Raw genomic sequence first — 20,487 nt, forward strand, 5'->3', positions numbered from 1 at the left:
CCAAATTGCTGAAATTATTTAAAAATTTTTTTAATGTCTTTATTTTATTTTGAGAGAGAGACAGAGTGCAAGTGGGGAGGGGCAGAGAGAGAGGGAGACACAGAATCCGAAGCAGCTCCAGGCTCTGAGCTGTCAGCACAGAGACCGATGCAGAGCTTGAACCCACGAACCGTGAGGTCACCACTTGAGCCGAAGTCGAACGCTCCACCAACTGAGCCACCCAGGCGCCCCAGTTTTTAAAAAACAGCAGTTTTGTTTTTCACAGCAGCTAATTTCTGGAGCCACGGTACCATTTTGGACTGAATTGCCTGATGATAATTTGCATATCATTAAGTAATTGCTTGCAAATTTCACTAGTAAAGTGCAGCTTGGAGCAGTGACATTTTCCTCAAGCAAGTCATTCAGTGAAGGCAGCTTGCATTTACTGATCTAAAATTAAGTAAATATTTGACAAAATCCACTGTGTGTCTGACTTGGGGGAACAAAAGGAACTCAGTCTCCGGGGCTGGGCGTAAACTTCCCGGAACTGTCACGTTTCACTTGGTAAATCTTGCTATACGTGGTTAACCTTAACAGTAATTACAATCTCTCTCTCTCTCTCTCTCTTATTTATTTATTTATTTATTTATTTTTTTGCAAGAAAGTATCTGGATGGAATACTTAGTGATGGCATTCAAAATCTACGTTTTTCCTGTTCTCGGATTGCTCACTAGGAGAAAAGGAAGCGATGGGTCTCATAAGTAAAACAATACTAATTTAGCATAGCCTTAGAGAAACATAAAATTTTCTATTTACTTACTTAAGGACAAGAAATATGAAGCTATTTACTAATGATGACTAATCTTCTTTTCGGTTCTGTATTAGGGCCCATGAAGGACGAGAGCTAAGGGAGAGAGAAACAGCCCACAGAAAGAAGACAGACTGGCGGCCCAGGCAGGAATCGCGAGCCCCGGTCTGCCTGGCCCGGGCCCCATCCCACAAGGAACATTTACTCCAGCTGCCGAGGGAGACAGAAGAGCTGCGTGGTCTCATTCTGCTTCACCCGCGAGTCGGTCAGAGACGGGAGAATCAGGGGCGAAGGAAGCAGGAGAGAAACACACAGGGAGGCATCTGGACGGGGAAGGGGACTTCCAGCTTGTGGAAGGGATCCGTCGGGGAGCGTACAGAACGGTTTTTCTTTTTTCTTTTTAATTTTTTTAATGTTTATTCATTTTTGAGAGATGGAGAGAGACAGCGCGAGTGGAAGAGAGGCAGAGACAGAGGGAGAGACAGAATCTGAAGCAGCTCCAGGGTGTGAGCTCCGAGCCTGGAACTGTCTCTCTCTCCGTCCCTCCCCTATTACATTCTCTCTCTTAAAAATAAACAAACATTAATTGAAAAAAATAGAATGGAGGGGCGCCTGGGTGGCTTAGTCGGTTAAGCGTCCGACTATCGCTAAGGTCATGATCTCGCGGTTCGTGGGTTCGAGCCCCGCGTCGGGCTCTGTGCTGACTGCCAGCTCAGAGCCTGGAGCCTGTTTCAGTCTGTGACTCCCTCTCTCTCTGACCCTCCCCTGCTCACGCTGTCTCTCTCTCTCTCCTAGAAATAAATAAAGCATTTAAAAAAAAAAAAAGAAAAAAATAGAATGGAATAGAATAGGATAGGATAGGATAGGATAGGATAGAATAGAATAGAATAGAACAGAACAGAATAGAATAGAATAGAATTTATAGGCGAGAAGTTTGGGCCAAGAATTTCTGTCTGTTTGTCCAAATGCTCAGTGGGTTAATCGCCTAACTCTTGATTTCGGCTCACGCCGTGATCTTGAACTTTGTGCGGCGACTCTGCATTTACAGGAGCACCTGTGGCCCTTACAGGGCCCACACCTGCGGGTCACGGGTGTGCAAGCCGACGTGCCAGGCTGAGCTCCCCGGGAAGGTTTCTGGCTGACAAAGGAAGGGGTTCAGGAGGAGGCGACCACACTCTCCATCCATTTCTGCTGCAAACGCATCCTCCGCTCCAGGACTGCTCAGGGGTAAGTCATGTTTTCCAGACTTTTGAGGGAATGAAAGAATGTGAGACCAAGTGAGTGATGAGTCCCAGGAGGTGAGTATCGGTGGATGGGAGTTAATCACCTCCACGAAGTCCATCTTCTGTCCATCAGACTGAGTTACAACGGGGAAGACAGGTGGGACCACACAGCGACCGTAGGGGACAAGGCTTGGGCGTGTCCCCTGAAGTGGGGACCCATCCTAACGTCAGCCTCAGTCCTCCAGGACATGGACTTCAGGGCACAGAGGACGTCCCTTGCGAGTGCCGCCTGTGAAGGGGAGGGGAAGGGAGGCTCGGTGGGAAGGGAGACACTTACTGTCGTGCAGGTATGGCTTCTGCCCCCGGAGAGGGTCAGGTGGGCAGACCCCAGACCCGAGCGCAGTGCTGGGAGCACGGGCCAGCCCGGCTGGGGCCCCTGTGCACAGAACCCCGCCAGGGACAGGTGTCCGCTTGGGTGACACGGCCTGGCCCGCCCCCAGCTGTGCTGCTCAGGGGCACAGGGGACAACCGGCTGCACCCCAGGCACCTGCCAGTGACTGTCCTTCCTAAAGGGAGACCTGACCACAGCCCAATGGCACATCAGCCACACATGCCTTTCCAAAATATTTGATGTGAAATATCATGTGATATTACTGTTTTATTAATACTATAAAGTACCATGTAAAAATCCCCTAATAGCCAATCATTTTAGGAAAATCAAGTAGACCATGTAAATAAAAAATAAGACAAACAAGCTGCTCAGTCCCTATGCCACTCAAAGTTTAGGGGCGTCTGGGTGGCTCACTCAGGTAAGCATCCGACTTCGGCTCAGGTCATGATTTCCTGGTTCAGAAGTTCAAGCCCCGCGTCAGGTTCTGTGCTGACAGCTCAGAGCCTGGAGCCCACCTCGGATTCTGTGTCTCCCTCTCTGTCTGCCCCTCCCTCGCTTGTGTTCTCGCACTCTGTCAAAAATAAATAAACATTAAAAAATTAAAAACAAAACATTTGAGTATTTCAGTGTTATTTCCACGGACACGTAAACCTGTCCCTAAGGAGATCTGTGAGGTGGGAGAGTTACAACAGCGTTGCTTTCAATTGTTAAGTAATTTCGGTTTCAAATAACATTGTAAATATGACGTCACATGTGCAAAAGATAAGATCCCAAACCAATTTTTTTTTTTTTTTTTTTTTATTTCTAGGAGAGAGAGAGATAGCGTGAGCAGGGGAGGGTCAGAGAGAGAGGGAGTCACAGACTGAAACAGGCTCCAGGCTCTGAGCTGGCAGTCAGCACAGAGACCAACGAGGGGCTCGAACCCACGAACCGCGAGATCATGACCTAAGCGAAAGTCGGACGCTTAACCGACTAAGCCACCCAGGCGCCCCGATCCCAAACCAATTTTAACAGGCAACAATGAAGGAGGTTACCGTGGTTCTCTGATTTATGACACACGGGTGTCGGGCCGAGTTTCCACGATGCACCCGCGTCTTACAGACCGAACTCTATTGCAGCCTGGTCATGGCATTCGGAGCCTGCGCTGAACTCTGCTGACCGGAAGCAGTTTTCTAGCATAGGCCTCATTTGCGGGGCTATAATGCTCAGCTCCACAAGGTATGTGAGAACCTCTCAGAGGCCAAGCCAGTAGCTTTTTACCGCATCTCCTCTACTAAAAGCAATACCCCATTTGTTCTTTGAATCCCCTGCATCTTCTGAATTTGAAAAGACATCTGCTGCCCCTCATTCCCGGTCAGTTCTGGATGACCGCGTGCCGTTCAGACAACAGGCACACGGCCGGGCAGGAGCGGGTTTCAGTAAAAGCCTAAAAATTAAGACTTGAGTTGTTTCCCCTGACTCTGCCCCCGAATTAATTAACAGCACTTGCAAAAGCCTTTTCGTGGAAATAAGCGAGCAGGTGGCCACGATTCTTTTTATTTGTCACATTGTGAGCCTGTCGCTGTGACTTCCGTGATTTTTCTTCCTCTTCGATACCTTTTTAACAAAACCTTTGATGTACAGTTATTTATATTGCGTGGGTTTTCTCTGTCAGCCATTTACATGGGAAGATTTAGTGAGAAATGAAATCACTGTTTCCCTATTTGCAAGAAAGGTAATGAGCAAAAATGTGAACTTCTTGTCACACACAAACAAACACACGTGCGCGCACACACGCACGGCATTTGTGGAAATGGTGGGGATGGATGAGCTGTGGTTTTGCACTGCAGCCTGCGTGGCCTTCTTCTCGGTCATCTTGATGCCGTCAGAACAGTAAACATTCTCTCCCTTGGAAAAAAGAAAAGAGGGAATCTAAGACCCTCAAGAAAGTAGAAAGACAGACGGTATCAGATGTTAACACAAAACTGAGTAAGTTCCAAGAAGGAAATACTTGTATTAAATAGTGAAGAGAGGTGCTGTTTTCTAGTAACGAAATGTTTTCCTTTTTCTTCTGCTCCTGTTTTCTTTTCCCACTTAAAGGAGTGCATGACAGTGACCCTGGCGATGAGTTGGGATGTGTATACGTTTGGTTTTGACATCCAAGGAATGAAATGGGTGCCTTTCCTGCCCTTCTGTGGACATGAGCCATCACAGGCGCCCACTTCCATAGAATAACCCTCCCCCCTTTTATGGCTCCTGATAGTTTTACCGTATTTCTTTGCTGTCAAGGCCGCGCTGGACCACAGACATCACGGCCACCACCACCATCACATCCACCGTCACCGCCAAGGTTTGCACCCGTATCTGCCTCCAGGTCACTCCCAAGGATCTGCTCCCAGGAATAACCCGGTTGCTCCATCTCTTGGTTCGAATGCTGACTTTGCCTCCAAGTGACCGTGTGGTTTCCAGGAGGTCACCCTGTCCATTCTGGCTGCCCAGGTAGCCATCTCTCGACTCAGGACCCTGCAGGAGGTGATGCTTAACGTTTCTTCCAGCTAGAACTACCTGTGCCCATCATTTGCCAAAGTGACATTTATAAAATACCTGAAGGCTACATGGCAGCCTCAGCAGGAAGAATTATATTTCCTGTGAAACACAGGGCGGTAAACATGTAAAAATCGACACCACGCCGCATGTGCATGCACAAACGCAAGTAATAGAGAGGGTTCCCACTTTAAAATGTTCTTTCAGGGATGCCGTGGGCGGGGGTGTAAGTGGATAACAGTCCGACTCTTGATTTTGGTTCAAGTCATGATCTCAAAGTTCGTGGGTTCAAGCCCCACGTCGGGCTCTGCACTGACAGCCTGGAGCCTGCTTGGGATTCTCTGTCTTTCTCTCTTTCTGCCCCTCTCTGTTCTCTCTCTCTCTCTCTCTCTCTGTCTCCCACTGTTTCTCCAAATAAGTAAATACACATTTAAAAAATAAAATAAAGTTTTCTTTCAAAGTTGTGAGATATTCATTCACTGTTTTCCTAAGTAATTACCAGGTATCTCAATTAGGTTTTGATAACCAACCAAACCCTAAGTGGCTTAAAAGAGCAATCATGAACTAGAGCACATTCTGTGAGCGTTGCTCACAATTCTGCAGGCTGGTGGCTTGGCCCAGGTTTGGCTGGACAGCTTGCCCATGCCTCCTACGGTGTGGGCTGTCATCAGGCAGTTCTCGTGTCTACTGACAACTGGCCATACTCACATGTCGTTCATGATGCAAAGAAAAATATGATCCGTAAGGAGGAGAACATCAATCCATAGAAATAGACACAGAGATGAGACAGCATAGAATCAGCAGAAGCTATTAAAATAGCTGTTGTGAAGGTGCTCCATGTGCCCAAGGAACTGCAGGTACATGTGTTAGTAGAGATATGGAAAGAAAGACCCAAATTAAACTTCTAGAAATGAAGCATAGATAGATAGATAGCTCTCTTAGGCCAGATAAATATTGCAGACTTTAGGCCAGATGGTCTCTGCTGTGATCCATCGCCTCTGCTCTCGCGTGGGCAAGCACCTTGAAAGTTAAGTGAAGCCTTGGGAACAGCGCCTTCCAGCCAGACTCTATAAAAGCAGTAGGTAGATTCGAGTTGGCTCTCGGGCCACGGTTTGCAAGACCATCTTTAAGCTGCGGAGACCTGAGGATCAGTAACCCAGCATGGCCTCACCCATCTTGCTGGACCCAAGAACCACCCTTCCCTGGACACCCTATTAGGTACGCAAACACGATGCTGAACAAGGGCGTCTCTAACCTCAAGGAACCGGGTGTCTGGTAAGAATGGCTACGAAGTACTGGAGAGCCAGTGCCCTTGGAGTAGCTTATGGATGCTGTCACCTAGCATCACAGAAGATGAATATTCTACTCAAACGTGTCTTGGCCTCATATGCATTTCCCCCAATATACCTCGTTGTTGTAATAACCTCTCATTCATGACAGAACTGAATGACTGCTCACCTTCCTGGACTTTTCCTGCTGCCTTTCTTCTCACCCACCCCTAAAAGTGAGCATGGGAGCCGCCCCGGGTCCTGTCCGCCAGCAAGTGTGCTGTGCACATATGCTTCTTTGGATCCAGCTCTCCCTTCAGACAGGGATCCATCCAGTAAATAGCAGACAAATTTGATGTCTTGAGTCATTTGCAAGTAGTCTTCTAAGTCACCACTGAGCTTGGAAGAAATGTGTACTCTTCAGGACGCAGACATGCATTTAGATCATCTTATCACCCCCATATGTGAATTCCAAACTATCTAAAGAAATTGACTTCAAGATAGCATTAGGGTTTTTACATGGATGGTGGGATTCGGTGTAACAATCACTTTTCTTTTTTTCTTTTTTTAATATTTATTTATTTTTGAGAGACAGGGGGTAGGGGAGGAGCAGAGAGAGAGGGAGACACAGAATCCGAAGCAGGCTCCAGGCTCTGAGCTGTCAGCACAGAGCCCGACGTGGGGCTCAATCCCATGATGAACAAGATAATGACTGACTGAACTGCCCAGGCACCCCTAATAATCACTTTCCTATGTACTTTTTGATGTCTTCCAAATTTTCTCTAGAGAATGTATATTACACTGATACTAAAAAAGGAATTTATATGAAAGGACATGAATTGCTATTGCTATTTTAATAAGTCTTCTGATTATTGGACACCTGCTGCATTTGGCACCAACTGCACATTCGACGTCTGCAGAATTCTCCAGAGCTAAGTTGGTGAATTGGGCTCGAGCTTCTATGCACACTCCCCCCCCCATACCCCCCAGAGAGAGGTTTGCCTCAGGTTACTTGGTGAGAGGAGGTCAGAGAGCAGAGCTTTGTGTCAGAGAGTTAGGACTGATTATTTTTTTTAATTACCTTCTTTTTTTTCTTATGTTTTTATTTATTTCTGAGAGAGAGAGAGAGAAAGCGTGAGCAGGGAAGGGTCAGAGAGAGAGGGAGACACAGAATCTGAAAACAGGCTCCAGGCTCTGAGCTATCAGCACAGAGCCTGACGCAGGGCTCGAACCCACGAACAGCGAGATCATGAATTGAGCCGAAGTTGGACGCTTAACAGACTGAGCCACCCAGGCGCCCCAAGTTAGGAGTGATTATTAACATCCGCTTTGGACATAGGAGGGGTGGGCGTGGCCCTGCACCTTGCTGCCCCAAATTTACCGCGCCGAGCTAAGACAAGAGTGATTATGCATCCTTACAGACGCTGTAGGCGTCCACCTAAATCATTTTTGTTTCACAGAAGAAACTCCATGTTAGCAGAATACATAGAAAGCCAGTACTGCGACTCACCCTTCTACCATGAAGTCCTCACCAGCCTGAGTCTAACGTGTGACACTCAGAGCACTAGCTGAACGGCACCAGGTAGCAGAGACTGAACGAGGCCCTAGACACGATGGCGTCTCTCTTATTACCACTGCGTGAGTAACACTGAAGGCAATATTAAAAATGCCACTGAACATGTATTCATAGATGCAAATCATGTTTCCAGAAAATAAATTGGGAAATTAAATTCATCAGCTCAACCCTAAGCTAAAAATTACATGATGAATCCTTACTCTGTTTTCCTTTAGGCAGTGGATAGACTCTCCAAAATTTGAATCTGATGGGTTCCTAAATGAATTGTTCCAGGAAAGCAATACTTTCAATCTTGCATATTTTACCACAATCGCAGGGCAGGAAAGCCATTTAGTCACCCAGTTAGGGGTGCGTTCTCACAGAGTAATTTATTTCTCCCCATCTAAATGACGTTGTATCACCCTTCAAAATTATCCCTTTTGATAGCATTATTGAATTGTAATTGACCAGTATTAAATTTTGTATATTTAAAGCGTACAACTGGATCCGTTTCTACATTTACGTCCACGAAAGCTTTCCCACGATCAAGAAGACATGTGTCCGTGGCTCTCAGCGTTTCTCATTGTCCCTTCCAGACTCTTTCCTTCTGCCCTCAGCAACTGCCGATTGGCTTCCTGTTGTTGATTAGTTGACATATTTTATTTTATTTTATTTTTTAATATTTTTATTTATTTCTAGGAGAGAGAGAGAGAGACAGCATGAGCAGGGGAGGGGCAGAGGGAGAGGGAGTCACAGACTCTGAAACAGGCTCCAGGCTCTGAGCTGGCAGTCAGCACAGAGCCCGACGCGGGGCTCGAACCCACGAACTGCGAGATCATGACCCAAGCGAAAGTCGGACGCTTAACTGACTAAGCCACCCAGGCACCCCGATTAGTTGACATATTTTAAAGTTTATACAAATGGAATGACGCAGCCCCTCTTGCCTGCCTCCTTCCGCTCAGCACATTTGTTTGGACATCCCCTCCTGTGGTTGGGGAGAGCGATTGTCGATTCCTTCTCACTGCTGAGTAGTAAGGACTCCGTCCTAAGGCTGCGCTGCCACATATCTGCGTACCTGTTGATGGACCTTGGAGATGTTTCCAGTGATCAATCTGTACACAGTCACATAAAATGTGTGAACACCTCCTTTTATTTCTCCTGGGTAAACACTTTGGGGTGTAGTAGTTGAGTCATAAGGTAAGCGCATATGCCACTTTTAAAAAAGAAATCGCCAGACTGATTCCACACGTTCCAAAGAAAGTGCATTGTTACATCTGCACAAGGAAGGTCTGAGGGTCACAGTGGTCCTGCAGCCCAACCAAGAGTTGACATGGTCACTGGTTTTAATCTTGGGTATTCTTCTTTAAAATCTTTTTTTAAAATGTTTGTTTATTTGTTTGTTTATTTATTTATTTATTTTGAGAGACAGAGAGAGAGAGGGAGGGAGAGCAAGGGAGGGGCAGAGAGGAGAGAGAGAATCCCAAGCAGGCTCTGTGCTAACAGCCCTGAACCTTGATATCATGACGTGAGCTGAAATCAAGAGTCAGATGCTCAACCTACTGAGCCACCCAGGTGCCCCTAACTTGGGGTTTTTTAATAGTAATAGCAGCAGAGTGGTGTCTCTTGTGGTTTTAATTTGCATTTCCCCTGTGGCTAATGATGTTTAGCATCTTTACAGACTTTATTTTACATCTTACTTTTTAAATGTTTATTTGGTTCTTTTGAAAGAGAGCACAAGCTAGGGAGAGAGAGTGAGAGACAGAGAGAGAATGAGAGAGAGAGAGGAGAGACTGAGAATCCCAAGCAGGCTCTGCACTGTCAGCACAGAGCCCGACACAGGGCTTGATCCCACGAACCTCAAGATCATGACTTGAGCCGAAATCAAGAGTCAGACGCTTAACTGCCTGAGCCACCCAGGCATCCCAATTTTCCATCCTTTAAAAATGTTTTTTGTTAGGTTACCTGGCTTCATATTATTTGAGGGGAGTTTTTCTGTGCTGTGGACGCAGGCCCTGTGTCAGACGCATGCAACATTCAGAGCATTTACACCTGCCTATGTCTTGTCTATTTATTCCCTTAACAGCTGCTTTTGAACAGCAGGTCTTAATTTTCTTAAGTCAGATGCATGCTTGTATTCGTGCGTTGTGTGTAGTAAAGGACCCTCTGACTTGCGTGTCAGCTGACAAAATTTTCTCCTACATTTCCTGAGCAGCCCGGGTCTATGGCCGGCATTGAGTTCGAGCCCCTGTACGATGGGGAATGAGTAAGGACATAGAATTCTTGCAGCTCTCCCTTCTCAGCCCCACAAGCCCTGGTCTCCCGAAGCTCTGCCTGGCCGTCCGCTTCCACCTCGCAGCCTGGACACCCTCTCGGGCAGCCCTTACTCTCCCCTCTCCGGGACCGCCGTCCCACTGCCTGACGCCCAACGTCCGAAACTCCCGTTTCATGGATTTTCTCCTCTTGTCCATGTTGTCGAAGCCAGAAAGGTAAATTCAGGCTTTGTTATCTTATCTTGGCCAGAAACAGAAATTCCTTTAGGTGAAGGAACACAAATAAAATTAAAGTGAATGTATCCGGAACAATTAAACGTATTTTAAAAAATCGATTCCCTGCTAGTATTAAAAAACCACAGCACATTCTAGAAACCACAGAGTCATAGGCTATCAGTGGCTGGCAGGAGCCCAAGGTCGTGCTTAACGTACATACAGAGTTTGTGCGGCAAACTGCTCTCCTCCTCAGTCGTGATTAACTTTCCTGGCAGCCTCGCTCATCCTTAATACGGGCACCGGAAAGACCTTCACTTACATGGGGGGCGGCATCTGGAGATCAGCCTGAGATGTAAGTCTCCCCAAATTGGTGTCATGCCAGGTGGGTTCATTCCTTCAGCAAAGTGACCTTGCTGTACGGGATTATAAAGGTGCACACTCGTTCACACACACACACGGTGTGTGTACCTGCACCCTGAGTGTGTCAGACACTTAGCATGGCACTTCTAGCACGCCTCATTCCTGCCACCTGTTTGATGTGCTCATAAAGACCGAGATATTGACACAGACGCTATGGTGTGCAGCGCCGCGCAGCCCGTGTGGCTCCTCACGCTTCCCCATAAAATAAGCCGAGCATGTAGTTCCCATTGACCTGCCTTTCCTCTTAATGCTTCGTCCAATGCTCCTGAGACTTTGGAAGCTATAAATGGAGTATCAATTACAGAGAGAAATGAGGAAATACAATGTATGGTTCTGTCCTTATTTGTGGCATTTTAATTTTTAAAAATGTGTTGGGGCGCCTGGGTGGCTCAGTCAGTTAAACATCCAACTTCGGCTCAGGTCATGATCTCATGATTCATGAGTTTGAGCCCCGCGTCGGGCTCTGTGCTGACAGCTCAGGAACCTGCTTCAGATTCTGTGTCTCCCTCTCTCTCTGCCCCTCACCCACTAGTATTCTGTCCTTCTCTCTCTCTCAAATAAATAAATAAATAAACATTTTTTAAAGGTGACTTTTTGCCTATTATCAAGATGCGTTATTTCTTTGTGGTCTTTAGGATCACGGTGTGGGAACGAGAGTAACCAAACTGACCAAAGGCAGTAATCCGGCTGCCCGGACACATAGGGGCCTTTGATATTTGATAGCATTGGCCATGACACTCAGTTGGCAAATAATAGCAATTTAATAAATAGATTGGCTTCCTGTACATCAGCATTCCTGCACGTAGGTCCCCAGATCAGTCCACACACCACCTGCAGCGCAAAGTCTCCTTGCAGAGAAGAACCTTTTATACCAAGATCGGGAAGGGAATCAAGATCACAAAAGTGGCCAAGAGCTAAAATTTCAAGAAATGTGGAAGGAATGACCCGGGAGCCTACAGGGGACTGAAACATGGGTGGGGACAGATGGTATAACCAGAGTGTCAAAGCTGGAGCATTTTAGGAGGGTTGAAAGCAAGGTTCCAGAAATGCTGAGCGACAAGCAGGGCATCCCCCTATCTGCCAGCCGCCGAGTCCTTGCGCGCGAGAGATAAACCAGCCAGCCACCTAAAGCCACCAGAGAAACCTGTGTCCCCAGGGGAGGAGGACTCCTCTGAGGGAATTTGGGCTCAAAAGGCAGAGGGGATGTTCCAGAGAAAGAGAGGCTGAAGCGTTTCCTGTGTCAACACGGATTATGAACTGTGCTCAACAAAGTGTGGAAAATCAATGATCTCAAACGAATGTCAGAGTGTAATCCTTGCTATCTATAAGCTAGGTAACGAGGGTTAGATCCTGTCAAGAAATCAGGTCCTGTTGTGGATTAAAAGTTATTCTCTGTGACGAAAGGAGACTTCTCTCGGGGTGCAGCAACCGAAGTGAGACTGATTGATGTAAAATACGTTCAAGGTGAGAAACCATACACTTGCATCCATAGACTACAATCAAGCCTCCGTTTACATTCAGAACATCCCCCTGAAACAAATAAAATAAAAAAACAAGCAGACCTAACCAGAAGCCACATATCCTCAATAATCTAGAAATGATATAAATTTCTTACATCTGGTAGAGTAGCCATCAGGAGCATACAAATTACATAGAAAATCTAATAAAATCCACTAAGCACGTCGGAAACCCCTCCGTGACCATGTCCTTCCCTATTCTGCCTGTCCCTCCCTTGGGCAGCTTCCCATCTCCTGCTTGTTAGCAGCCCAGCACCCCAATCTGGCTGGGGGTCGGGGGGTCCCCTCCAATGACCTGGCTTAGATCATGCTTGGGGCAGAGCCCAGTCCCCGGCCTGCGATCTGGAATCTGGGAATTCACCCGGCCTCCAATATCCTTAATGCAACCCAACTTTCACCTTCCTAGGCTGCCGTGCCCTGAGCCAGCCCCTGTCCCGGCCACGACAGGCTCCTCAGACACACCCCCGTCCCTGCAGACCCCTGGTCCCACGGGTTGGGGGGGCGCTGCATGAGGCACCTGCCAGCCCGAAGTGCCCCTGACACTCTGCTACCTCCTCCCCAGGCACTTCCTGGGGTGACGCCCAGCCTCTGGGTCCGGACCAGAACCTGCTCACACAGATGCGTGCCGTCCACAGAATCTAGTGAGTGTCCCGTTGTCCGTGGGATTCGTGCAGGGTGTTCGGCTGTGAGCAAATTTAGGGAACAGATGGCCGACTCTGAGAGCAGAAACCAAGGTTGGGTGACACAGGCGGGTGGGAGACCCAGCACCGTCCCTGATGCCCCCGAGCCACGTGCAGGGCTCCGCGGCCGTGTCCTGACCTCTGCACTGTGCGGAGGTGGGGGCCGGGCACTCCGAGATCACGGGAACACTGTCACCTAACAGTGGGGTCTTTACCTGAGCACTCGTCACCATGAGGCCCTTTGTCACACGGTTGGTCACTGTATGAGTTAGTGGCTGGCCGTCTCTTCCTGACATTTTATTATTATTTTACTACAAACTCTCTCTGAGAGGGAAGACGTTTCCCGATAACACCCTGTACTCTCGGAAGACCCCAACCGACACCCCAATACTGGAGGTTACTCAACAGCTGCAGGCGCCTAAGTGCCCTTCCCCAAGCCCCAGCGCTTTCTCTGCACTGGCAGACAACCACTCTTCCGAATCTGGTGTATCGTTCCTGGTGGGTGTTCCGATGTGGGGCACGGGGCTGCTGCAGCATACGGATTAAACACCACTGCCCCCCTTCCCCGGATCAAAGTGACTGTCTACAGAAGAGATGATTCACAGTCAGACTTATAGGCACCCCCGCCGAATGAGTCCCCTTATTTCATATCAAAGGCGCAATGCAATTACTTCATCCCGTCTTTCGTTACTTAGTCTAATACGTCCCACACCACGAGCAGTGCTGACGCATCGCACAGACTTCGTATGTACTTGGTCGATATTGGATCGCTCATGCATTATTCTGGGTTTGGGAGCAGGCCTCCTGTACCGACATCTGTGTAGCTTTCTTGCAAATAATCCATCATTTCTAATTATCATCGATTTCAGATGTGACAAGGTGTTTCATGCCATCAGATGGCGAGGTTTGCCAAACACAAAAATGAAGTTGCTTCTCATTACTAGTTTTGATAATCCTGACTTCATTTACAGCTCCCCAACCACACATTGAATGTTACTGAAGAATTATGGGGCGCCTGGGTGGCTCAGTCCGTTAAGCGTCTGACTTCGGCTCAGGTCATGATCTCGCGGTTCGTGGGTTCGAGCCCTGCGTCGGGCTCTGTGCTGACAGCTCTGAGCCTGGAGCCTGCTTCGGATTCTTTGTCTCCCTCTCTCTCTGCCCCTCCCCTGCTCATGCTGTCTCTCTCTCAAAAGTAAATAAAGCATTTAAAATTTTTTTTTAAAGAGTTAAAAATATAAAGAGATGAGCAGAGTTTAGAGCAATGAGCTACATTCAGAATTTGCATTGCTGAATTCGCAAAAGAAAATACAGTCGTTGGATTTTGGGTGGCATGAGCCTCATACAATAACAACACTTTGGCGAACACTTTGGTTCGTATCCACTCTGGGTGTACGGTTATTTGGGGTTTCTTGGCGGATCTTGGGGGTCAGGGCTGTGACAGCCCCTTCAAGCCACCTGCAGATGTCCCACCATGGTGGATGCAGGCAGTACCGGGAGGCGCGCACGAAGGCCCATGGACTGTTCCACCAGGGGGCGCTGCCCGCCTTTGAAGTCCTTCCCGAGGCTCCAGGATTTGGCTGTTAACTTGAGCTCTGAGAAAAATGTGTGCTTAATCCTCAGAGAACCTTCGCAGCATTTCCTTTGGAAAACATTTGCAACCGAAGCCAATATTCTTTAGAAAACAGAACGCGGACCGCTAGGGTATGTCGTTTGGAGAAACACTACTTTTCAGTAATTGAGAGACAGAAAAGGTTTTATTTTGGCAATATCTGATTCAAACACTAAACTTTTAAAATGCTCTTCATATTCGGAAACCACGGGATTCTTTGCCGGAATACTCAGCCATAGAAAATAACACCCTTTTTAAAGCACACAAAGCGGGGAGTCCTTAATAGCCAGTGTCTCAAGCGCCTCTCTCCCTGGACGGGCCACGTGCTTGACTTCGCCCACGGGCTGCGGGGCTCGGGCGTTTATTTGGAAATGGCCATTGTTACCGGGACAGGGACAGGCCTCTCCGTCGTCTAAGTGGGGCTCACGGGATGTGCTGGTTTCAGGATGACAGACGGCACAAAATAGGCCACAGGGGTCTCGGTCAAGGGCCGGGGGCTCCATGGAGCTGCGGCCACGGGCAGGGGCCCCACACGTGTTTCTGACCCGCAGCCCCAGCAGGCGCCCTTCCCCGGGGGGCGTGGAGGCCCAGGCCTGCTGCTGGGCTTCCCCGGCCCCTCTCTGAGCCGCTGCCCCCCAGTGCAGCCGGGGGCGCCCCTTTCCCTGGCCCTCTCCTCCGCCCGCCCTCTGCCCTGCGGACCCCTCTGCGCCCTCTCCCGGGCCCCTGTCTGTCCCAGGCTCACAAACTCAAGGGAAGGTTGGGGCGAGCGAGTGTGTCGACAGGGCGGTTGGCTCCAGGCCGTGGAGATACTCCGCCTCGTCGGCACCCTCCTCCGGGGGACCCACGGTCTCCATTACACCGACGCGTGTGCGGTGACAATAAGTCCTGTCGAAAGTGTAAACCCCAGGGGCGCCCGGTGGCTCAGTCGGTTAAGCGTCTTGACTCAGGGTTTCAGCTCGGGTCATATCCCAGTTTCAGGAGTTTGAGCCCCGCATCAGGCTCTGTGCTGATAGTTGGGATTCTCTCTCTCTCTCCCTCTATCTCTGCCCTTCCCCTACTCATGCGGTCTCTGCCTCTCTCAAAATAAATAAATAAACTTCAAAAATTTTAAAAAAAAGTGTAAACTCCATTTTTGGCTATACATACATAGTCTATACATGACTATAGATCCATTAGTATATAAAATATGTATACACGTGTATGCATATATATATGCACGTGCATATATAAATATGAATTAGTCTACATATCGTATATTTCTTATTTATATATTAAGAAATATATAAAGCATATATTCATAAATACATACCTAATATATACTTTATATATTTACTAATACATAGTATATAAATCTCCATACCTTATACATATATGCGCATATGCATATAGACATGCATATATATACAAATGTGTGTGTTGTACATGTGTTCATATATACATGTGTGTATACATGTACATATAGTTTGTACTGTATGTATACATACATGCTTGTGTCTATTCACCTACTTACCTGACAAGGCAGCATAGGTTTGAAACTACAGAGAACGGTCGAAATGGTTTGAACATTTCCAGCGTTTACATTTACCAAATCTGTACTTTCCAAAGCCAAAGGGCCTCTTAACGCTCGACAAACCCAAACCCTTGCACATGTTGTTTGCAACGTATCGTTATCTCGGGATAATTAGATCCTTGGTAAAGCTGTTTGCCGCATCCTACACCCTTTGTCCAGCTGAGGTTCCTTAATGACCGTTGGTCCTGCTGGGTGTTGGCTGTGCCTTGTGACGCTGTGCCAGTGGAGGCTGGCAAGGGGCCCCCGCACTGGCCCTGACTCGAAATGACACTCACTGTGCGCCCAGCCCGTGAAGAGGCAGCCGGGCAGACTTTGGAGGCCCCGTAAAGAGCACAGCCTGGGAGTCAGAGAGGCGGGACTTCTCTCCAGCTCTACGACTTACTAGGCATGAAATTTAATTTTTAAGAAACTCATTTTTCCTCATTTGAAAATGTTAACTTGTCAGACTCTGTTCTTCTTTGCTGGATTGTCGGGGGGAGCAAATGAGGCAACGTGTGACAGAATGAGCACCGTTAGTAACATGGTAACCAAGTGATTGTGCTTCTATATCAGCAGCTACGTCTAGATTTCCGAAGTCGGAGGACTGACTTCATGTCATGCAAGTGTCCTCGCACAGCATTGCTTATGGACACATGGCTTAGAGAGTATTTGTAATTTGCATTTATTGAATAAAAAAAATAACCACCCACTTTATACGGTGTTTTTTCAAGAAGAGTCAGTTGGCTCCAAGCAATGGTAATAATTACCTAATCAAAATATATACAAACTTTTGGACATGTTATTCCTCTGATTTAAAGCAAGTCATTTGTTGGGGTCTACTTTTGAATTATGAAAAAAAATGTTAATAATGCATGCATATTTTTCTTTCTTTTGTATCTAAAGGCAATTCTGCAAAATAAAGATTTACAAAAGCCGGGCTGTTCGAACATGGGTTTTGTTAAATTCCCAGAGTATTTTTGTGACATAATTTTCTTTTTTTTTTTTTTTAATATTTTCTTTATTTCTAGGAGAGAGAGAGAGAGAGAGACAGCATGAGCAGGGGAGGGTCAGAGAGAGAGGGAGACACAGACTGAAACAGGCTCCAGGCTCTGAGCTGGCAGCACAGAGCCCGACGCGGGGCTTGAACCCACGAACCGTGAGATCATGACCTAAGTGAAAGTCGGACGCTCAACCGACTAAGCCACCCAGGCGCCCCAAGTGACATAATTTTCTAAAGGTTAATAGGGTGCTCACTGCCCTGGGCCAGCAGGACCTTCGTAGACCAGTGTCTTGTCCCTGACCTGGGGCTGTAGTTCCACGATGTCACCTTCGAAAACCGCCGTCGACATATCTCATCATCACCTAGAGCCTGGCTCTGGGCCGACCCAGCCACCACGCTTACGGTGCGGCTTTTGTCTTTATGAGGCTTGGGCGCAGGGAGACATCACCTACGCGTGGCCATTCCTACTGGTCAGGGGCTCGCGGACTCACTTGTGAAAATGATGGCATCCGTGATGTCCAGAATACTCGTGAATACCTGGGGTCCTCCCGGGAATCTGTGGACGCACCGGGGACCGTAAGTAGGATCTGCCTCGGTCTTTAAGGCGCCTTACACGGGATGGCACACTACCGCCCCGGGGGCCGAATTCTGCCCACAGCCCATTTTTGTCAATAAAGTTTTATTTGAACAGAGCCAGCTCCGTTTGCTTATGTGTTGTTACTGGTTGCTTTTGTGACAAAGGCGGAATGGAATACAGTTGACCCTTGAGTAACCCAGCTTTGACGTGCGTAGGTCCACTGATGCACAATCTTTTTCAGTAAGTACAGCTAGGTACTATAAATGTATTTTCTCTTCCTTATGATTTTCTTTAATGACATTTTCTTTTCTCTAGCTTCCTTTATTGTAAAAATACAGTGCGTAATACATAGAACACAGAAAGCGTGGCTGATTGTGTTATCGGTCAGGCTTCCAGTCAACCATAGGTTTTTAGTAGTTATGTTTCTGGAGAGTCAGAAGTTATATGTGATTTTGAGGGTGCCAGGTGAGAGGGTTGGGGGGTCGGTACTTCTAACCACCTGATACAATTCCCGCTTCTACTTCTTCAATGTGGCAAGAACTCAGAGAACTTCATGAAGTGATCTGAGCAAAGATTGCTTCAGGATGTTTATGATTTTTTTTTCCGAAATGATGGTCATCTATTATACCTAATTCGACAGGATACGTTTTTAGCCATTTGTATTTTATCCAGTTTTTCCAATGGATTCAATTTGGTTTTCAAATGCTCAACCTTTCTTATTCTTCACGCTCCATTCTCCTTGTTCGTAAAGGATCTGATTATTGTACGCGAGTAGATGACAGGCAGGCATCCCCAAATGGGTCTACTGCACGGAGGAAAACCAATTTGCTGATGGATGAACTCGGGATGGATTAGAGCGGATGAACGATGAATGCTGGGCACGCGGGGAGGGGCCATCCTGACTGCACAAGATCCAGGTGAGGGTGGTGCTTCCCGGCAGGAAGGAAGGGACAGGTCACTTCTGCCAGACTGTGCAGCTAAATCCGACGAGCAGCAGGTAACGGGGCGGCGGGAGGGGGAGAGGCTGGAGAATGAGAACGAGCCGGGAATATGGGCAGCCTCTGCACACCTCTGAGTGACCGACTGGGCGTCTGGTTCCTTATCTGAGTGGGAAAGCTGCCACAGAGGTGCAGTGACCCTGACCCAGAAGAGTGACGGGCAAAAAGCCCCCAGCCCAGTGCCCTTTGTTAGCGGATGGAAACTTGTAGAAGTGAAGTACGTACATCTTTTCCTGCTCATATTCTCAGCTCAGTGTGCCAGAGAAGCACTGATGGGTTTAAGCCTGAAACTCTCCCACGGCCCTAGGGCCCTGTGTATAGCAGAGGACTCTGATGCTAAGACTGTAATGTCTAAAAGAGTAAAAAACAGGGGCTCCTGGGTGGCTCAGTCTGTTGAGTGTCCGACTTTGGCTCAGGTTATGATCTCACACTTTGGGAGTTTGAGCCCCCCCTCCGGCTCACTCTGGCTCAGCGTAGAGCCCGCTTCAGATCCTCTGTCCCCCTCTCTCCGCCCCTCCCCTGCTCGCTCACTCTCTCAAAAATAAATAAACACATTTTTTAAAAATAAAAAAAGAATGTCTCTCTCCAAATATTACTTACTATGGCTGTATACCTTCAAGTTAAAAAATAATTATAATAAATACTCAAAATATTACAAATCAGAAACATACTCAATTGCTTAATGTGAATGTCCTATATATTCAGATAGACAGGTCAGGGAAGAAGAAAAAGGAGTAATTTTGTGTCCTTGAAAGGAAACTGCAAAGCTAACTACATATTTTGAAGTTTGAAAAAATAAGGATCTTAGTGCCTTACACACACACACACACACACACACACACACACACACACCACACAATGGACATTTCTGTATTTCATAAAACTAGGAAAGTCTGATGATCTACTTACATATACACATACATATACATATATTTACTTACTTAATAAATATTTCCACATTTTATACATTTATAAACATCATTTTTAATTGTTTTATTTAAATAAAAAATAAATTTTATCAATGTATTAAAATGTATAAAAATTTATAAACAGTTCCTGACCGTCTCCTAGGAGCTGTGGGGAGACAGAGGGGCTTTGGGAAAAGACACATCTTGTGCAGATAGAACCCTTGAATAGTCTAAGCCACGTTTTCTATTAGCTATTACTGTTATTAACCCTTTCTACTTTTATCAGCCACCCGTTGTTTCCCACGGCTTTCCTGTAGGCATCCGGAGGCTCCACCACTAACCCTGTGTGGGGCTCACGACCTGAGCGGTCAGGCAGCCACGGATCCCAACCCCAGGGGCGGCTCCTCGCTCCTCCTCACCCCTGCGGAACGGTGGCGCTGACCCAGCCCAGACCGGACACGGCTCCCCACACAGGACCAGGACCCCACGGTCTTGAACCAGATGAAAAATACAGCCAGGGGCCCCAGCAGCAGAAGGACTCAGTAATGAAAATATGAACAACATAGAGTAACTTTATGTCTCTTCGCCCCTCCCCTGCATCTCGGCATCCCCGGGGCTCCTTGCACCCCAGGCCTCTGCCGGCATTTACAGACACCCCTGTCTTCCCGGGGTCCTGCTTCTCCTTCTGTGCCTGCGTGCCCCCCTCTGCACCAACATCCCTTTCAACTTTATGTTTCCCTGGGTTCTCAGAGCTGCCGATTGACAGCGAAAGAGCTACAGAGAGAAGGTATTTTAAATAACAGCAGCTCGTAACTGTCATCCGTCACCTTTAATCTCTGAGAAAAATAAATCAAACGTGAAGCTTATGCATAATCCGAACTGCAGAGTAAAATCATACTTAAGGTATTTAATAAATGCCAGTTTGGGAAACTAGAATTTATAAGGAGGTAATATTAATAACCTGAGATGCCTATGAAGGATTTTATATTTTCAAAT

At 47.3% G+C, this 20,487-nt stretch overlaps 1 long non-coding RNA gene across 1 annotated transcript; it reads left to right on the forward strand.

The window, feature by feature from the left end:
• Positions 1-902: 902 nt before the first annotated feature.
• Positions 903-5,223, forward strand: LOC120248166. The gene is made up of 4 exons (XR_005532518.1): positions 903-1,052; positions 1,836-2,014; positions 3,416-3,619; positions 4,481-5,223. It is a non-coding gene; the product is annotated as an uncharacterized LOC120248166 (long non-coding RNA).
• The last annotated feature ends 15,264 nt before the right edge of the window (positions 5,224-20,487 follow it).

This window comes from Hyaena hyaena, unplaced genomic scaffold (assembly GCF_003009895.1).
Source record: "Hyaena hyaena isolate Hyena2069 unplaced genomic scaffold, ASM300989v1 scaffold_0, whole genome shotgun sequence".
NCBI lineage: Eukaryota > Metazoa > Chordata > Mammalia > Carnivora > Hyaenidae > Hyaena > Hyaena hyaena.